Source organism: Grus americana, chromosome 12, assembly GCF_028858705.1.
Source record: "Grus americana isolate bGruAme1 chromosome 12, bGruAme1.mat, whole genome shotgun sequence".
Lineage (NCBI taxonomy): Eukaryota > Metazoa > Chordata > Aves > Gruiformes > Gruidae > Grus > Grus americana.
This window is the reverse complement of record NC_072863.1, coordinates 3,717,482-3,738,391: the sequence shown is the minus strand read 5'-3', so window position 1 is coordinate 3,738,391 and position 20,910 is coordinate 3,717,482. Positions and strand designations below refer to the sequence as shown.

The 20,910-nt window shown below is 36.0% G+C and overlaps 1 protein-coding gene across 1 annotated transcript in view; it reads right to left on the bottom strand.

The window, feature by feature from the left end:
• The window catches only part of KLHL4 (kelch like family member 4), an 88,947-nt gene extending 80,447 nt beyond the window's left edge, over positions 1-8,500 (bottom strand). Inside the window, exon 1 of the mRNA XM_054839925.1 lies at positions 8,443-8,500. The gene's annotated coding sequence lies outside the window, so the exon portion shown is untranslated. The remainder of the gene's footprint in view (positions 1-8,442) is intronic.
• Between the last annotated feature and the right edge of the window lie 12,410 nt (positions 8,501-20,910).

Below are 20,910 nucleotides of genomic sequence, written 5' to 3'. Positions count from 1 at the left end.
ACAGCATGAAGAGTACTGACAGTCAATTAAAATGCTGAAGGAGAAATTAACTATAGGAGCAGATGAACCAAACAGATGAAAGACTGTAATTATTATTTCTTATCTAGGAAACACTGCTTTCAACAAAATGTATTTAAAAGAAGTATCACTGAGATGTTTACATGGAGGGAAAATTTATCGATTTCTTAAATGACTGACTTATTATTTCTTATAATTTCAAATAAGGCCTCCAACTGTTTAATTCCTCTTGGAAGCTAATTCTCTGTTAGCAATTCAGTAACAGATACCAACAAAATAATTTCGGCATCTATTAAAGCAATGCAAGACTTACATATCTCCTTTCTTCATGAAGATGTTTCCAAACTCTAAGTTACAATGAGGAAGTAAATTTCATATAAAATAGATTCCTTCTGCTTCTGTCTTTTGTCGAATAAGGAAACACAGCGATATTTTTATCCTTTCTCCATCAGTATCATTTTTATCTGACTTTGGATGCATAGAGCCAAATACTTAGGGCAGAAAGGCATGGAGTAGTTACAGTGAAATCTTTTATTTAATGGATAGATCAGAAGCCTGTTTCTTTTCTATACCTTAGGCTTGATTTTTAGTTTTTTAGGGTTACATGCTCACTGAATAGGAGACACTATTTACCAAAATACTGCTTGTAAGAATGGCATTAGTACTAGAGGCACAGTTAAATACATTTTATACTACAAATAGACTTAGCCCTGCTAAAAAGATCTTAATGGCTTAAAAAACCCCCAATTTTAGGATGAGAATAAGTATCCAAGACCCAAGGATAATTGTCGGTAACTTGCTGTTAAAGTAGTTAGTATCTTTAGTACGTTACATCATGCCACATCTTTTGTATTTGATCTCACTTCTTGCAGGAGATTTTACACTATTAGGAATGAAAACAGATAGTGGTTTTATTTCCTATATTTTCCGGCTCTTCCATAATGTCTCAATGTGTAAGTCTTGAAAATGTTTGTGACCAAATAAATGAGCTCTTGCACTATACGTAGTGAGATCTCGCTTTGTGCACAGCTTCCTAGTGTAGTAAAGTCAGAGTTCAAACATTAATTCTTTAAAGACAGTATATTAAAAAAAAAAGTCATCAAACTGTCTCAGCAATACTGCATTCATTTTCATCGCCCTTTTTTCTGACTATCTCAAATAATACTCCATAATGCATTAGGATTTAAAGGAACTCAGTTTTAAGCTTTTTATGGTCACATGCTTAGTATTTTTAGACAAATACTCAAGTTAGACTTCAGAACTTAATTGCTGAAATAACTTATTTGAAGCATGACCCGAGTTTACTTCCATATATGAATTTTATATGAAAGGATTAAGACTGGTCTTTGGAAAGCAATCCCAGTTCTCTTATTAGACACCATTCCTTTTCACAGGCAGCTTTGATCTACTGTTCTCTAAAACCATGCAGCTTTTTCTTTCTTTAGTAAAGGTTTTGTACTGGATATGTACTTAGGAAACTAAGTGATATATTCAAATTCTTTCTTACCATTTACAGAAAGACTGTAATCCTTACAAGATGAATAAACAACCCAATGTGAATAACTCAGAATAACTCATAACAATAACTCAGAATAACTGAGTAAAATATGAATAATAAATGCTGTTCTCCAAACAGTAAAAATATTGCTGTCAGCAAAGAACAAAATTTCTGAAAAAGTACTGAAAACCATGTTTCAAAAAAAGCCTCCGGACATTTTCTAGGGTTATGTAGAATTACTTCGTACATGTTTTCTACCTCTGCTCAACTTCATAGTTATTTCTTCTTCCAAATGCTGTCACATAGTTAGATACTCATTGCCAATCACTCTCATTATCTCTATTCGCTTCAGTCATACCAAATGGTTTACCCTTGTCAGGAGTTTGAAAACTAAATTGTGCGGAAAATGTTAGGATTCTGTCCCGGCTCTCTACTCCTCCTCTACAAGCTGCTTGTTCCCGTTGAGGAGCGGCTAGAGAGGAGGAGAGATTCTGCAAGACTGGTAGAGTGAGGGAGCAGAGAAAGACAGTAAACTGAAAGATGTAGAGTACTGGAGCCAGGCAAGTTGAGGGAAGTGATGTCCTGAGCGATTTGGAATGACAAGGTTTTGAACCAGTGGGGCTAAAAGGATTTTTGTAAGGTCTGAACGAAAAACAGTTAGTGGAATGCTGAGAAAAAGCAACTAGTTTAACTAAATAGTTAGGGAAAAGGAAATAATCGATGTATCATCATGATTTTCACCTCACAAAGCATTCAGATCTGTTTAACCTTGCATCGGGTTTGCGTGGCAAGGTTTTGATAGCAGGAGGGCAACAGGGACGTCTTCTGTCCCACTAAATAGCGATGGATGTAAAATGAAAAAGCCCTTTGGTGACTTACTGACGTGTGGATTAAGTCAACACGCACGAGTGAAGTGTGGACAAATTTCTTATTTTCTAAAAGATACTTTTTCTTTATGCCTTCCAAAACAAGAATGGAAATTAAAAAAGGATCGAATTGTATTTCAAATTACTTGAATAGGATATCCTCACAAGTACAAAAGTTCTTAGCCATTGCAGATTATTTATCTGCCATGACGTATCTGGCATGCTCTAAACCATTTACTTTGACTACGCTAGCTCGCTGTTTTATGAACGCTAGCATACAATTTGCTGCTTGTATTACATGAGTAGCTTCAGTATGCTCCTGGTATCTCCAGAGACTTAATGTGTGTTGTGTCAGCTATCGCAAGTTGATAACGGTGTCACATGTTCTTTTCCATTTTGACGTAGTGTAATACAAGCTGTTATACAAGTTTCCATGTCTCAGGCTTTTTGATAGAGTAGATTTATTTTCTAATTCTAAGTATACTGATAAAACCGAAATGAACCAAAGAAATGTTGACAGCGTGAACAGTAGGTACAGGAGAAAAAAATATAAAGAAAAAAAGAAAAAATTGGAACTGAAAAAGAGTATTGGATTATAATATACAAGGTTTTAGTATCAGATTTTTTAAAAAACATTTTTATAAAATTAAGATACTCAAATCCCTTACACTAAAAGCTGAAATATTACTTGCACTGCAGTTTGCTTTTCTCTTTGGATTTTGCTAGGGGCGGGAGGGGTTGACATTCCTTTGTATCTAATGGTAAAGCCACACCAAATCCTGCTGTACCAGGTCGCCTGTGAGAATCATGAGGAGTTTTGTTCTCCCAAACACGTGACCGGGGGTAGTTCAAAGAACAGGGAGAACATTTCAGTCTAATGGAAACTTCAGTCAATCCTTTCAGCCCACAGCTAAAATGTGACATTGTCTAGCTATTTTCTACAGTATCGATAAACCAGACTGCTGATATGTGTCAGAGATACGTGATAAAGAGACAGAGGTCTCCATACCTCAGTGTGAACCATGGGATACCACATTGCTTTCCTCTGCGAGACTGCAAACCAGGTAGACTGTTCATTCTCTTTTACCATCCTTATGGTCATAGATTAAAAATAAATAGAAACAAAATTGACTTCAATCTTTTTAGAGAGAACATTCTTGTTCCTAATTTTGGCAAACGTGTGCCAGAGATTATTAAAGGTTGCTAATTGAAAAGCTGATACGTAAGTATCTATGGCAAAGTCATCTTTTTGCTGGTATTTTCATATGTCTTTCTGTATCTGATCTTACTAAAATTTCATTTTGGCTATTATTTCATAGCTGACCCTGCTTTGACAGGAAGGTTGGGCTAGGTGGACTAGGACGTCCAGAGAGCCCTGCTAGCCTGAATGATTCTGTGATTCTAAATTGTTACACATGGAATTGTAAAGATCCACGAAATGCACTGTGACAATCCAGGGTTGCCCTGAGAAACGGGACCTGCAGGATTGCTGCAGTTAATGGAGGTTATCCCTTTCGCAGTGACTTTTGAATCCACTCATTTATGAATATTGTTATTGTTTAAAGTTTACAAAGAGCCTTAAAAATACTGTAATCTCTAATCAACCTTTATCTGCATATTTTATTTGTACAGATCCAGCACTGGCCGTTTTTAGGTTGAGTTGCAGAGTAAAATTAGTGCACTGCTCAGTTCAGACAGTAAGTCATATAGTTAAAAATTCCTACAGTTTCATCAAAACTAAGCAGACTGCTGCCTTAAGATACTGAAATCTTTTTGATGCATATTTTTGCGGGTTATTTATAATACAGAGTTATTTGTAGTATACACTCCAGAGTGTTTGAGAGAAGGTGCTATGTTGGATTTGCGTACAGGGAAAAATGAGAGTGGTGGCCAGACTGCCTGCTGCTGTAACAGATGCACGTATGTATTCTTTGGTAAGGGAAAGTGAGAGGGATACCAATTCTTCCATCCCATTGACCTTGTTCAGTGAGCCTGATCTAGATTAGGTTATACCAATCATCATACACTTGGATCTGGTTGTAAATGTAATATGACATACAGACTTTGATGGAGCTGATTTTCCCTTCTGGGTATTTACACTTCAGTCTGTGGGCTAAATTTGGGGGCCTTTCTGTCTAAAAATTCTCTACGCTGGATATGCAATGTAGAGAGAAAGAGAGAGGAAAAAACCCCAGAACTCCTCCAAGGCATGGTGTTACTAGATATTATTATTCCTTGGACATTTTCCATGTAATTTATAGTATCTTCAGCTAATGGAGTAAAACTGACACTGTCTTCTTATTTGACAAGATAATTTTCCAGCATGTAGTAAACAAGGTTTTATGTAAAGACTTCATATTTTCTTAAGAGAAACAGAAGTATACAATCCTGCTCCCTTTCTGCACCAAATATTCAAATGTTGCATACTTTAGATTGGGCAATTTTATTTCTTGATATTGAAGTCAAATAATTCAATCCTGTCTCATCTGGTGTTTTTGAAGACTCGTAGAGTCAAACTTTTGAATATAGGTGCTGAGGACATAGCTACCCTAAGGATTAATTTATCCTTCTATGCTCTGTGGCAAAGTAGGTACTGCTAAAGTGTGCAAAACTGTTGTTGCACAGTTTGGTCTAATATATAGTAGGATGCCATGACAAGTTAGCACTGCCTAATACTTTAAAAAATATTTTAGATATTTCATTATAAGACAAATATAGGATGATGTTTTCTAAGGTAGTTTGTTTAGTACCGGTATAGGATAGCACCATATTGTAAAAGGAGTTTAACTGGGAATTTTATAATAGCTATATATCACATATGTGTATTTTATATAGAGATTACTCATGTCTTCTGTGCCCCAGGAGTAACTTGTTCTCCAAAATGGACATCTGTGGATTCGGTTGTTTCACATATCCTGGCATCATTGCCTATTTTGACTTTCTGTATTTACAGAAAGTATATTTGACTCCATACAGGTTTAAATCAGTTATGTCCCATCAGAACAGACAGAGTGTCAAGGAATCTTGCTCTTCATGGCTGTAATTGTGTCAACAGGCAGTTTGCAAATGAAAAATGGTCTGTTCCCCAAGAGTCAGAGACACGTAGTTACTGAGTTCTTGTTTTTCTGCCTCAGAGTGTGCTCATATGAATACAGAAGACTTATTTGATATGGTAAGTATTTGCAGAAATCGATACTTAAAATTATGCATTATCTTGCTCTATGCTAAGTGTTTTCTGAGTGGTATTTTTTGTTTGTTATTTTTTTGACAGTAAAGCTCTAAGTGTGAGTAAAGGCGCTATGTTCTTGTTAGAGTCAGAAATTGTTCAGATTTTCACAAAAATAGTTAAATCTTTTTCTTAATTGCAGGACCAAAAAGCAAAATTTGTTGTCTGTTTTTCAGTAGGTGGCATAATATATCTACCAACAATTAATAGTAGAAATAATTAACTGTTTAAAAATAAACAACCAGTCTGGTGGTTCTTACAACTGAACCTAAACCTTATAGTTATCCATGCAGTATTTATAGGAAGAGTAAGAGGGAAAATCATCCCCCTGATATTCCCAAACTCATTCTCCAAACCTGATCCAATGGGGGTCAGCTCTACTGCATAAGAGAATTAGACAAGATTAGTGGGTTTTTTGACACTGCCAGCAAAGTGGTGCGTTTTTTTTTTTTAAATGAAGTCTCCTAGAGAAATGTATCTGAATCTGATTTCTCACTTCACATAGGCATATGAATAGTTAGCTGTCATCACTACCTACATAGCTTTAAGATACCCAGTGTTTAAAAAAGATACAACTCTAATTATATATAAATGTCATGAAACTTGGAAGAAACTGGATTATTCTCTTCATGTATATAGCTTCACCCTTTTTTAACTCCTTCCTCTGTGCCAAGCCATTTGACTTACTTATTAATAAAAATAAAAAGTGCATATACAGATTACTTCAGCATCCTTTTCATTCATTGATTTGGCAGAGCTATGATACATGCTGGCAATGCAGGCTGAGTCTACGCTTTAGAGCAGTTCTGGAGGCACTCCCCATGCTGCTCTCCAGGCACGCTTTGCTGCATCCTGCTTCTGCATGGGAGGAAACCACACGGTGCTCTGCTCTATTGTGCGCTCAGGTTTCCTTTCAAAGGAATAGTTGGAAAACAAGCCAGTACTAGAATAGTCCAGCCAGTCCCCTGGTGTGCGCAATGGGCAGGTTCAGGGCTGCGGGGCTCTCACTTCTGCTTTAGAGAAGCTGCCAGGACGTGCATCGTGGAGCCAGGGCCGCAGAGCATCCGCACCCTGCAGAATCGGTGCGTACCCAGGAATCGACCATACGACGCAGGGAACCCCTCACAGTCCTCCCAGTATTGCCAAGTGAAGCATAATGAATTACAGAAATAAAAACAAAGCTACTGAGAACATCTTTAATGCTTTCTGATGTGATCACATCTCCCAACTAATTTGTGTAATTTCTTTGTCCTTTTCTCTTTCAACAAAACCAAGTTTCTATTGCTTCTGTACTTACACCCCACTCTTCAATTCTGTTGCATTCTCACTGTTTTAGTGTCACATTTATCTGCATCAGCCATGGTCATTTTAGCTTTCTTGATGTTATCAAGCTTTATGAATGAGATACTTTTAAACTGTTTTTTCCTTACTGAGGAGATGCTTTATAAAGATCCACTTCCTCTGTTCATGTACAATAAATTAAAGCCTACTTCAGAAATGTTGTAAGCATTTAGGCATGTGAGTACACTATCTAGTTGAATTCTTCTTGATGAAGTCATTTATTTATCTATGTTATAAATTAAGGAAATGGTGAGGAACACATGGTACCGTAGTTTAAACCAGAAAGTAGTGTGAGGGAAAAGATACAAACAGTGAACAATGGAGACAGGAGAGCAGGTATACAAAGACAAGCACCCAGTTGAGTGCAAGATCGCAATCATGCTAATTATTTTCCTAGCATATTGCTTCTTCCTGGCTTGCAATTTTTTTCGTGTATTCTTGATACCAGACGTTGTAGGACATACTCACTTTCCTGGCTTTATGAGCCTTTCAAGTGCAATTCAGAACAACGGGCCTAATTTAATTGCCCTAAATAACCCTCTGGAGGAGCCTCTCTTTTTCTGCTGAGGCACCTAGAGAGCTTCGTTTCATATTATTGGTATCTGGAATTAAACAGTGTGAATATTCCATATAATGTGCTTCTCTCTCTTTCCCACTGTGTTTTCAGATAAGCCTGGAAAGCATCTGTCAAACTGAGGGCATTACTACAATTCCAGTAATATTTTGTTGAATAAGAACTCAAGGACACCGGAGTCCAAAAGATAATGCAACTCTAATTGCAGCAGCTGTGATTTCTAACTTTCGTTTTTACCTTGGAGAAAGTTTTGGGGTTTTTGTTATTATTAAAGTGGAGAAGAAAAAATATGGCTGAAGGAAGGGTTGTTAGTATATTCCCCTGTATAAGGACTTACAGTTCTGTTCATTTGACCAATAATATTATGATAAAAATAGATAAATGTTAATAAGCATATATTTTGTCTTCACTCTTACAAGCAGCTTTATTACCTGTAATTTAAATCATTAATGAGGTTGAATTTCTTTGAAAGTTAACTGTAATCTATATGTTCTAAAATATACACTTGTAATTAAGGCATTCTTGACATTTCAAGTATATTCAAGTATTTCAAGGTTAAAAATGCAGAGTTCAAAGCACAGCCTTTTTCTCTACCCACATACAAGTTTAGCGTTGCGTACAAGGAGTATGTTTCCTCTTCTCTGCATCGGCTACCGAAAGGACTGCTCCACCCCTTGTCCGAACACTGGCGGGTGTACTCTGCCTTTTTATCTAGAGAGACTCCTAAAAAATTTTGACTGAATCCTTGGTGTTTCTCTGCAGGCTGTAAAAAGCAGCAAAGTCAACTGTTACACCATTTCTAAGATGTATTGTTTCCGTGATAAGCTCATGGTTTTCCTATGAGTTATTCCTAAGGCTCAAATAATAAACATGCAAATGATATGTCATGATAGGAACCAAATTAAGCTTTTTATCCTACCTTGAAGAAGTTTGAATTGGAAGTAGCCAACTTTCAGATAATGGCACAATGCTGCAAAAGGGTCTTGAGTTGTGGAAGGCTTTAAAATAAAAGAATTGCCAACACACGAGTATGTTTTCTCACATTTCGTTGACAGATTATTTCAGAGAACTCTCTAGCCTATTTCCTATTTCCTTTGCCCTTGGTCTGCTGAGTAATATTTGCATTTTTCCCTAAAACAGCAAATCTCCTCTCTGGGTGGAAATGTCTGATAAATGTTTTCCGTTTAACTTCCTTCAGCATCTACATTAAACAGCGCTTTTGCCAAGGATCATTTCCTGAGGTCTCTAATTTCTGCTTTCTGAACAACGTGGAGCCTCAAGATTGTGTCGTGCCTGCCTACCACCACTGTGTGTAACTTAGGATTGCAGGAAATTTTCCAGTCTCTAAATATAATTAGAAACAGAGGTTGTTACCTTACTATTCTGTAGGGGCTAACTAATCTTAACTTTAATTTAATTTTCTTTCAATTTTAATTTAATCTTTTAAATAATCCTATAATGCTGAATGAAAAATCAGTGGCAATTTTGGAACTAACAATGGAGATACTTACATTGGAAAATGTTGAAACAGGATGATGTCAGAAAGAAAATTCCACTTAATTTTTATTGCATGCTTCCAGTTTGGTTGGAAGCATGTTCCAATAGGATATAGTTAAGTTCAAATTTATCCAACTAGTTTTGATCCCTTAAATATTAGCTGAGCTGTATAGATTTTAGCATTACCACTCATGACTAAATCTCTCCATGAGAATATGATGGCACTTCTCCCTTGCTTCCGATATGAGGGCTGGAAGTGGTAAGTTGTGTAAGGTACAGTGTGTGGGGGGGGTTTCAGAAGCTGAGGTGATTTTAATAGAAATGTGATGGAATACTGTGTGTACCTCTGACTTTTTTTTATCTTTTTACTTAAATGTTTTCTGGATTAACATAGCCAGGTAAGAAAGGTAAATACAGCCTTGAATTTCATTCCTGCTTTCTGTGAAGCATATATCAAAAAAGAAAAGCGGCTAACCATTGATCAAGCTCAGGGTGCCAGATACCTTAGTTTAAGTTATCAGATACAAAAATGGACTATAAAAACTTACGTTTTTCCTAAAATTGCATCCAAAAACCTAGAGAGATGAGGAATGTTTCTTTTCATCTTTTCATCTTTTGTTCTTCATGTGCAAACTGAATTTTGCAACAGAAAATTGCTGGAAATCGGCGTGGCTGGGTATGTGGGCTGTCTCCTGCGATTTTCATTTCTTTAAATGTGGAGGTTATGTATATCTTTTTCTTCTTTTTAAGTCAGGAGCCAATAGTGATGACAAAGAATAAAAAATTCTGTAAATACTTTAAAAATAAAATTCATGATCACATGTTACACTGGAAAAGAATGAAGAACCCACCAGACACTTAGATTCCTTACTTCCTATTCTTGGGCATCAAAAATGAGTAACATAAATACCTTCTTATTTTTTTTGTTAAATTCTGTAAATTATTGAGTTTTGAAATTGGGATTTAGATGTCTAAATTTTGTTGATTTTTATTCAAATTTTTATTTTCTAGGAATCTGGAAACTTTGCTTCTGTTTTGCTTTATTTGATATCAACATTGACTTATACTGAAGTCTCAAAGTGGAATAGACTTTTACTAAACTCTTACCTTTTGGAGGATATATATTTTTTGCTATTTTAGTAGTCTCTATGTTTGCTAGGAAAAAGTGAGTAAGCTTTTGGATTTTGACTTAAGGAATCCTTAATCAATCTGGATTGAACCCATATTCACTGTTGAGAGAAAACCTTGAAGAAATGTTAAAATCTTGGTAGAACATGAAGCTTTCTGTGAGAGAAGCATTTGCACATTACATTGCAGTTCAGAGTATTACGATGACGTAAGTGTCTGGGGGAGTTAGTTTGCAAAGATTCCTCGTGGTTGGTGTGTCCCTCAAGCTGTGAGAAGGGATCGGTCTAAAGTCAGAACTATTGTGGTGAGCTCTGGCTTCCTGCAGTTAAGCGTGGAGCTCCGCACCTTGCTTAGACAATCCGATTTCCCGAGCCTGACGTGTGTTGGAGGCTGTACGCTCAGGTTATGAGCATGCCAATCTTGGTGCAGTCTAGCGTGGTATCTCTTGGACTGCTATGACACTGGTATCGTAAGGTTGATGTTAATGAGGCCTTTGAATCAAATGATAATGTCCTCCAATAGAGCTGGCAGCACTAATCTCAGAGAAATTAGCAAGAAAAGTTACCCGACCTCCAAATTTATAGACTAATTAGCATGAATACTGTAGGCCAGGTTTGGTCATCGTCACATTATACAGTAATTTATCCAGGAAAAAAAAATCATTTAGCCGTGGGACTTAGTGCAAAGTACAACACTACCCTTTGTAAATGGAAGAATCCAGTTTTCAAGTTAAATTACTAAATACCTTAGCAAATTTCTCCAGAAATCTTAAGCCTCCTTGAAATGATAGAAAGATTTCCTACAAGATAGTTGCAAAGCTAAGAAATAACAATTCTGGAGAGTTATAGCTGGACTTTTATTTTTGTAAACTAAGAATGTCCTTTGAGGATCAAGATAAAGCACGTGGTATAATGTTACGTGTTTCATGATTTGGTACTGGTAGGCAATTAGCCTTTAGGAGACCAGCAAACACCTTAAGATGAATTATAATGAGGTGGTTTGATAACAGCTTTCATTTACTTTACAGAATAATATTCAGCAATACACCACCATTTCCAGTCTGCTAAAAGCATTTTCTGTTTAGGCCAATTGTCCTTTGAGTCAAACTGTTTAATAACTTTGCATTTACAATATTTAAAATTTAGGGGTTTATGTGCACATTTCAATGGCAGCTAATGATTCATTAGAGTTTTACTGTGAAAGTAAAATTGGTAAGTGAGCTACATTCATAATGGAATGAACTATACATTTAAAAATGTGTTAAATCAGTCCTTTCAAGACAACATATAAAAGGTTGCCCTTTATGCTGACGCATAAAAATTTGTTAGCTTAAATTTCTCTCCAAAACATATTTTATAAATATTAGTATGGTAGATCTTGACCGTGCTGTAATATTCATCAAAAAGGTCTATATTGAAAAGTTACTTTTTTCTACGAAAGAAGCAATGCCTTCAGAATAACCTTACTTTTCTTTTCCTAAGTTTCTCTTCTGCTAATAACCACGATTTGACTCCAGGTGAATGCTAATCTGTGCTGTTAGATATGATTCTCTCTATATTGTACAAGTATTGGACTGTCATCAATGAATTTTGTCATGAAACTTGCATCATTTTCCCCTACAGAAAAAATATAAAACATATTCACTTTTAAATGTGGTCTATGAGTACATTTTCATTGAAGAGTTTTACAAAGAACTGCACCTTATGTAATGTATTTTAGCTCATATACTATGCACATATTCCCCCAAACTGTTGTGGCAACTGATAAAAAACCCTGTAGTGCTGGCTTACAAAGAATTATTTTTAAATTTTAGTAATTTATCTTGAAAGACTCCATAATCAATATTATATAGCACTGTGAGCCTGCTGCTTTATTACCCTTTTTATTCAAGTGTAGAAAGATAAAGTATTGATTTTTGATTGGATTGTGTGCTGTAAAAACAAAGGAGAAATGTCATTTTTGAATACCAAGGGTATATGCCCATTGTTTTATTGATTTTAAATTAAATAAATGTTATGTAAGGCAATAGTTGAAATTGCTGTGGGGAAAAATAAATGCCATTGAAACAAAAAAAAAGGCAAGCAATACCATTGAAAATAATTTATAGCAAGTTCATCTCTCCAGCTGAGCTTTCAAAAAATCTCTTGCCATTAGATTCAAAGTAGTGTGGGATAAATAATACTGCACAAACTTTAATGTCAGTACAGATTGACACTACAAAAAAGAACAACACAGTTCATTATTTTGGTGGTTCACCATCTTTGGGGGTTTTTTAATGTTTTTGATGACTTATTTCTTTTGGGTGTTGAGTTTGGAAATAGCCACCAGCTTAGATATTACCAGTAAAAACAACAGAGATGCTCCTGTTCCCTCTTCTTCACAGTGTACCAGCTACACGTTCATCACTGTTAATCTTCAGATCCCTAAACAATTGTCTGATCTTGTTAATTGTCTATCTTTTGTTATCTGTGCTACCAGGAGTTAGCTGTATTTCTTTTTACAGTCTTCAGAATGCTTTTGATCCTGAAAACAGCAGGAAGCATTGCTATAATGTGGTGATGTTGTCACCGTCTTCTGGCTTATTTCACTACGGAGATAACTTCTAGCAATCACCAGGGCTGCCAGTCCAATCAATTAAAGGTCTAATATGCAGACAGGAGAGGGTGCTGTGGAGGAGCTAGATTGTAATAAAATATAAATATCCAGAGCTGAAGAATAGGAGAAAAAAAAATGGGGGGAGCGATATCAATATCCTTTCCATAGATAGCTCATCAGACTATTGGATTTCATGATTTTGATTTGAAAGCACAGAATTAAATATTTATCATTTCCTGTTTCCCTTGGGTGAAGTCACAGTCTCCTATTTCCATGTTTCTTTCTGTTTACTTATCGTAGTGTTTTGGATATGTATTATTAACTGAGATAAGTTATGAGAAAGATTATATCTGGAGAACATACAAAATTTTTGGTTTGCTGAGCAAATGTAAGTGCGTATATACTTTAAAATTCTTAGTGAGCTGTGAATGCAGTGATGTTTGTCTTGTTTACATAAAGGAGCCATTTACTGATTTTAAAAAGTACAATTACAGGGCACCTCGAATGGTTAGCAAGCTTGAATACCAAGGAGGGATCAAATACTTTAGTTACTGATGGATGATGACTGATTTGTTCTCAAAATCTTCCAATGGAGACTCCACAGTCTCTTCCATGACAGTTTTGTCTTTCTTTAACAATAAATTTTTTTGCAAGGGCTAAATAAATCCTTCTTGTTGTAATTTAAGCCCATTATTTATTACTCATCCTCTATGTGTTTGTAGATTATTCCCTTTTTCTTCATGGAAGTGTTTGAGACCTAAAGATATCGTCTCTTTTTTAGCCTAGAGTAAATCAGATTCTTGCAGTCTTTTTTTGCGTGTGTTTTCCTCACGTATGAGATACTGTAGACCTGAATCAGTCTCACTGCTGTGCTCTAGACACTCTCCATGTTCTCCCCAAAATGCAGTATCCAAAATCATTCCTGCAAAAGCTTTTCTGACTGGGCTGGGGAATTACTTTGTATCTTGATTCTGTTCTGATGCCTATCTACCCGAATATACTGCTTATTCATCTTCCAACAATATGCTAAATGTTTTTTATATAACCTACACAAAAGGAGTTGGAACTGCATTTTAGATTCTCAAGTTGTGAGAACACAATACATTACAGCTGACTTCTGTGAGAAACAAACTCTGTGATCTCGTACTTCTTCTACCCCAATTTTGTCCCAGTATTAATAATTTAACATTTTTTATTTGCTACTTATAGCAAATCTTAGTCATTCATAAAGGCCCTTCGTTTAAATACTTGGTGTCTTGTAGGACAAAGCTCTTGAACTTTTAACATAGGAGAAAGGAAGCCACCTGCTGAGGAGAGATATAAAGTAGTGTTCTGGTATAAAGCTTTATAGTAGGGACAGCTTTATAGTTAGAGATGTAATGTGCAGGAAGAAATTCTACATTTAAGTGCATTTGGAAGTAAATTTGTTATACCTGTGCTACTGGAACCCTGGTGTTTGGTACAGTCTTCAAGAACATTGATGTACTGTGAGATCAGGTTTTAGTAAATGAGATGTGGCGTGTATTTTCTATGCAGTAGAGCTGAGCAATACTGCAAATCTGAAGTGTTCAGCAATGAAGTGCGGTCAGACCATAACCTTTAAAAAATGAAAAATAATTTATAGACCTATAGTTCTGAATTTATATTTTCTTCCCTTTCTCTTCTGTGCACTCCAGAAATGTACCATTTTTATATGACTAGTGAGGGGTTTCTGTAATCCCAAGATTCTAAGAATTTAGCCACTATTACTATGTAAGTGCTGTAAAACTTCATGATTTAGAAACATGGGTGGAGATTCTAATATATATAGTTACATAGATATTGAGATATATATACACACACACTGCTTAGAGTTTCTCAATTTTACAGTTACTTACATATATATAAATATATATACATATGTATGAGACAAGAAACTTCTGTCGGAATACTCTAATAGACCTGGCAGGTTTGAGAAGACAGGAAAAGTAATCACATACCTTTTCATTTCTTTCTAGTTTTGCTGACCATATGCTTTCTGCCCAGCAGATTCAGGTCATCTAATGAGGCTTTCAAACTAACTGACAAGTTGTTGTATTCTTTCCCTACATGGTGATCGAAAACTCGCTGTGTGTCAACTGGGTAGAAATTAGCATCTGCCATCTGTCTTCAGTGTGATAGTTATCATCACATTGCTTACGTGGGAAGGAAAAAATCCTGTCTATGTACTGGTAGATACAATTGGATTTCATTTGGGAAAAGGAGAACCCTAAAAGTATGAGGAATGTGCCAATTAGACATCAAGCTAGCCTGTGAATAGAGAAGAGCATTTATTTTTAATGTTTAAGCTGTCTCTTTTGTTGAAACACTAAATGAAAATTTTATCATGAAAAGTTATCAATACTATCCTGTCATAAAATAATTCTCTGCAAACTGTTTTCTGTTATTTCCCATGTTGCCTTTCTGATACATTTATAAACTTCTCCATCATCTTGGCATACTTAATTAAAAAATTATTTCCCAAAGTGATTTTTTAACTCTAGGTAAATTCTTACATGTCCATCAAAATTGATAAAAATTTGGAAAAAAAAAAATAATCACTTTATGCTGACATCCTGACAATCACTTTATGTTGCAAGGCCATGGAAGTGTAAGAATGTTTGATGAGAGGACTTGAGTTATAACATAAGGGAATGGGTGAGAATTGCAGTGAGAGAAGGAAGGAAGCCTCCAGAAAGCCTGACGAGGAAGCAGATTAATTTTTAGAGAAAGGGCACAGTGAAAGTATTATGTTGTGTGCAGGGAAATGGCTTCCTTGTGTCTTGCTATTATTATATCACTGTTATATTCAGATAAATGAGTCTTTTTATATCATCGTTAATAAATAGGTTCCAAGATAAGTCTGCCATCGGTTTCCTGTCTAATCACAGTAAGTTGCTGGATTGTGAATTTAGTCTCTTAATGAAAGAGGCATACCCTTAAAGGTAAGAGGTTACAGATTCTGGACTACCTTTTTATGTGTAAATAACCTTATTTATGAAACAGTAATAGTGATAATTAAAAAAAAAAAGCTTTTCCCCACAGCTATTTTGTGTCTCAGAGCCATATCTGAGTGTTATTAGTACATATCAAAGATATACAACCTAGTTAAATTTGTAGTGGGTGGATCGTGATTTACTTTTCAGTCTTGATGTAATACCATAGCTACGTTATGGCCCATGTTATGATGTAGCATTTTACATGCAATAAATGTCTTAGAACATTGCAAAGCACTGTGAAACAGGCAGTACAAAAAGCTATCTTTTCTGAATTTGCATTAGCAGAATTTCATAGCTTACAATTTTTAATTTTTTTTTTAGAATACGTGTTCTAGAAGCATGGGGTTTTGTCATATTGCAGTGTGAATAAGCATTAGTTACAAAGGTTTTATCACTTATGAATAGATAGAAATAATATTCTGGGAGTTCTCAGAATCTAAGAATAAAAAGCAGAAAGTTATAAAATACGAAGTTCCTGTAATGTGAAAAATTAATCGTTTCTACAACAGCATGACTGGCTAAGCTGCCATGGCAACTGTTGCAAAAGATACAGTCCCTGATAAAATTTCCCCTCAAATTAAAGATACATTTAGAAAGTGTTTGCTTCAGAACTGTACTTTCTAAATATATGTATTTCAGTACCAGTCATCAACATGCTTCAATTCCAATATTACAGGATGCTTTATGAACACAGACGTTTCTTCTGTGCTACTTCAGTTTGAGAGTATTTTCATATGGTCAAATTCTGATGGACATCCTGTTTAATTCTAAGGCAGGCAATGGTTTAAATAAGGAAGAGACATTTTTTGACATTAATTTCTGCTCTTGCCATAGCGCTGTTTCCTCTTTTGCCGTCAGGTAATAACATAAAATTAGTCTAGCTAATTTTCTTACCTCTAATACTGACGTAGTGTTATTTAGCAAATTGGGGACTGTGGCAGCAGTCAGCCCAAATAATATGTAATCGAATGGTATTCTTAAAATATCACATAGCAAAGTAACCTTATACATCATTTTCTTGGGAATGTATGAACACAAAGACAGAATTTATTGTTATGTTTTAAATTTCTCTGTCTTCTATTAGAAATATTGCTTCACTTTGTGTGATCTTACTCATTTAGGCACAATCTGGGACTGTATGCCTAAATAAAACCCTTGGGGATTTTGATTCAAGGGTTGATTCATGGATGATTTTTAATTTTTAACTGAAGGGGTCCCTCTGCTGGATCATTTCATAATTCACTGCACAGGTTTGGGGGCGTCGTTATGTTTGAAATGTAAATGCACCATTTGTAATATAGAGCATTTTAATAATGGTGCAAATAAATATTCATTACATAGCGAATACAGCTTCTTCACATGACTTTAGAAATCAGTTTTACAAAGACATTAGCAAGAAAAAGATTATTTGCTTTTTCTAATGATATTTTAATGAGAAATAAAATACAATGTAAGATAACTATATCTGAAGAAAATTATAAGGAGGATAATATCTCTCTTTTAAGTACTTATGCTTTTTTAGCCTTTTTAAAAAAAATCTGTATTGGAAGCAGAATGCTAAGGTTAAAAAAAATTACCTGAGTGAAGTAATGTCCCTGACTTTTTTTAGAGCCTGATTCCATTTATGAGTTAGATTGCTTATAAATCTGTCAAAGATATTTAGAAGAGTAACACATGAAATGTTAATGTTTATCAATATTATTTATATTATTAATGAATATGAGAGGTCTGTTCTAAATATGAATATCAGCACTGGATTGGGATTTTGAAAATGTAGGTTCAGTTTTAGGTAGTTTTGAACAGAATTTCTATTAAAAACACTGAAATTCCAATAATAATGCTTGAAATGCATAGATAATTAGATGGATAATGCTTCAGTTACAAAAGGATTTCTGTTGATGACTTTAACTGTTTTCTAGTTTCCCACTACCATATTAAGAATTTGAGTGCAGCTCCTAGTAATGGAAACTTTTACCTTTGAAGAATGACTTTTATTGAAAAATAGGATTATGGAATTTTGAATGAATCACATACTTAGCAATTTCATATTGTGTATGGTATTCCAGTAAAAAACCTATTATTATTATTATTATTATCATCATCATCATCTAGCTCAGCAAATTGAGCCCTATTGCTGTTGCTCACACATTTTGGGCCAGTAATAAAAGTGCTACGGTTCTAAAAAGTCATGTCCTGTTCTGGCTCAGTCCACAGAGTTCACAGGGACAATCATACACTACCCTTCTGTAAAGACTTATCTTCCTCCAAACAGGTCTTCTATTCACCTTCTGTTCAACATGACAGCCCATTATGTTATAAACCTGCCAGTCTCTGACCGAGCATGTGGACTCTGTGTGCCTGGTTTCATCTCTGGGTCCTGCAGCCGTGGCTTTATGCAGTTTACTTGTCAGAATGACTGTCACTTTCTCAGCAAATGATCACTCCCCAACTATCACTCTTTTCTTTGGAGGTTTGATGTAGAGTAGCAGGAGTGTGTCAGTTATATACAATTATATCCTCCTCCACTGATGAGAATACTCACAGTGAACACATTCATCAGAGCTTGGGAGTCTCTTCAGACAAGCAATTGGCTCAGGTCAGAGGGTTTTTGAGTGGCAGTTCCTTCACATCAGGATGTTCAGACTTTGTCATGTCCACAGTATATGTGAGAGTCCCTTGAATAACCACGTAGAGATGATCACAGATATTTCCACCATCATATTACTAAACTAATAAGGGAAAGGAAGTTCATTCTAGTCTGCTGAGAAGCAACAAAGCTGGGAGTATAGAATGTCACCAGTGCAGCCCACTTCTAATCAATTCACATACTCATCTCTTCCAACACTCTTGTGAGCAGTTTCAACAGGAATCCTTGTTCACGTGAGCAAACAGCTCCCACTGCTCCCACACAGAGCCAGTTGGCAATAAGTTTGTTTGCTCACAGGGCCAAAAGAATGTGTCACAGCTGTTGCTAAAAACAGGGTCAGGAATCTCTATCAGATGCCATTCTAGTTGAAAAGTTTTGAAAGATTTATGTATGCTTTTCCTTGATTCTCTCTCTTTTGCAGATTGTCTGAAATACATAGAAAGTGAGGGGGTGTGTGACTATTGATAGGTTTTGCGTCTCGTCATTTTTGTTTTCCAGATCTGTGAGGATCCTGACCAAGGATCAAAGTGTGCAGTCACTTTACACAACTCCGGTGCACAAAGTCATTTTTCTCCCCATCCTGAATGACTGATGTCTACAATGCCACTCAAAAAAAAATTCTATTATCAAAAGAGGTTTTTTTTCAAATATAGTATGCAGTATAGTTGGTTTGTCCTTTATTCTTCCTGATCTTATTGTCCCAAATATTATTGAGTCCAATCCAGAGTAGGATGTACAAAGCCAAGAACCTGAAATAGGCTATAGAACATCTCAGCATCTGTGCTCTTTACCATACTGTTCTGTGTGCTTACAGACAGCACCGCAGTTGTGTTTTATGCTGTCAAATTTTTCCATTCTATTTCTATAAAAATACTGGCTGTAGAGCACCAAACTTTAAATCAGCTTGTTAGCACTTCACATTGCAAGAAAGGTGAAAGCAAAAATGGATTAACAGCAGCAGATCACAGGAGCTGAGTGGTTTGGATGATTCTGTTATCTAGGTATTATTGCATAGAGTAAATAACCTGCCAGAGTCCATGAAGATGCAGAAATCCCCTTTCATCTGTGCCCTCAACTCCAGCAGTTTTCTGCTGGGTGAAAACCATCACCTCTATATGTTTCTGTTCTATCTTTCCTATAAACCTAAAGGTCAAAAGGAAGCTCAGGTTGGACAGAAGTACCATTACACTGATCAGTTTGTTTAGATCAATGGTCAGTTTCTTGCTATTTCCAGACCTTTGACAACAACAGAGGATTCTGCATCCCAGCCTAGAAATGCTGCACAATAGCATGGCACATAATCTGCTGGTTACTGCAGACCATATGTTTCAAGATATCACTTTGCATGGATAATCTGCACTCTGAAATTACTCATTATATTTGGTATCATAAATACGTAATAGGAACCAAAACATAGCATTTTTACTGCTCGCTCTTTGGTTGGTTACGATTTCAATCAGGAGGGATGCTTTGAAGTCAGTTGTAAACCTAATCGTCAAAAATAAATCAGAGTAGACATCTAGAGTAAACACTGATTACTACTTGTAGGCTAAAATTTTCTTCCTGATTGGAAAAGAAAACCAAAACACCATAGCATTTAGGAAACAAAACCTACTTTGCCTCAAAACTTCCAGAAGGAAAGTGCCAATCTCTCTTTTTTTAATCTCCATTCTAAGTATTAGGTTCCCACTGTTTGAAGTGTTTGTACCTGAATTTACTGGGAGGGCAGGAACATATCAGAAGGAAGCAGCAATTAAACACTTAGTAAAACGTTCCTTTGTGACATTCAGCAAGGCAGCGTGTGTGTAAAGATTCCTCAGCACTGTTCAGTTATACCGGGTAGTGCTGCCCTTTGGGGGAAAAGTTGGCTAAACTAAAATACCTGGAACATTACAGAGTACTTCTCCAAATGTGCATTGTTTTACTCATCATTTAGTGTTTCCAGCAAAAAGGGGAGCAAAGACTAAGGAAAATAGGTAAATACAGTAGATACTGCCAGAGACCTGCCTGACATAACTTCTCCTCCAGCACGTGGTAGCAAGCGCTTATGGGGATGAAAATGAATTCCTCATCCCTCTTTGCCCAGGCTATTTATGGGAATATGAAGCAAGCAAGGTAGGGGAAAAGTAGTAGCCCTGTGCTGTGTGCTTTCTGTCATCCACTGCTTACCTTCTAAGGTGGTTGCTCTAGGGAAGAAAGCATGGATCTTATGCTTGAAATGAGGCAAGAAACTGAGTATTACCACTTGCTATTGAAGAAGGTAGGCATTTTGGAGCATTTGAAAAATGCAGATGGAGAGAAGCTGCATCAGTAAATTAATTCTCTGCTGACAGCCCTGTGCAGAAAGGTGAGAGAAAGAGCAATGCTTACAAGGGTTATGCTGAAGGCTTGGGGGGAAGCCTAGCTAAGTGTGGTAGGTTGACTTGACTGGCTGCCAGACACCCACCCAGCTGCTCTCTCATTCCCCTTTCTCAACAGGACAGGGGAAAAAATATGAGAAAGT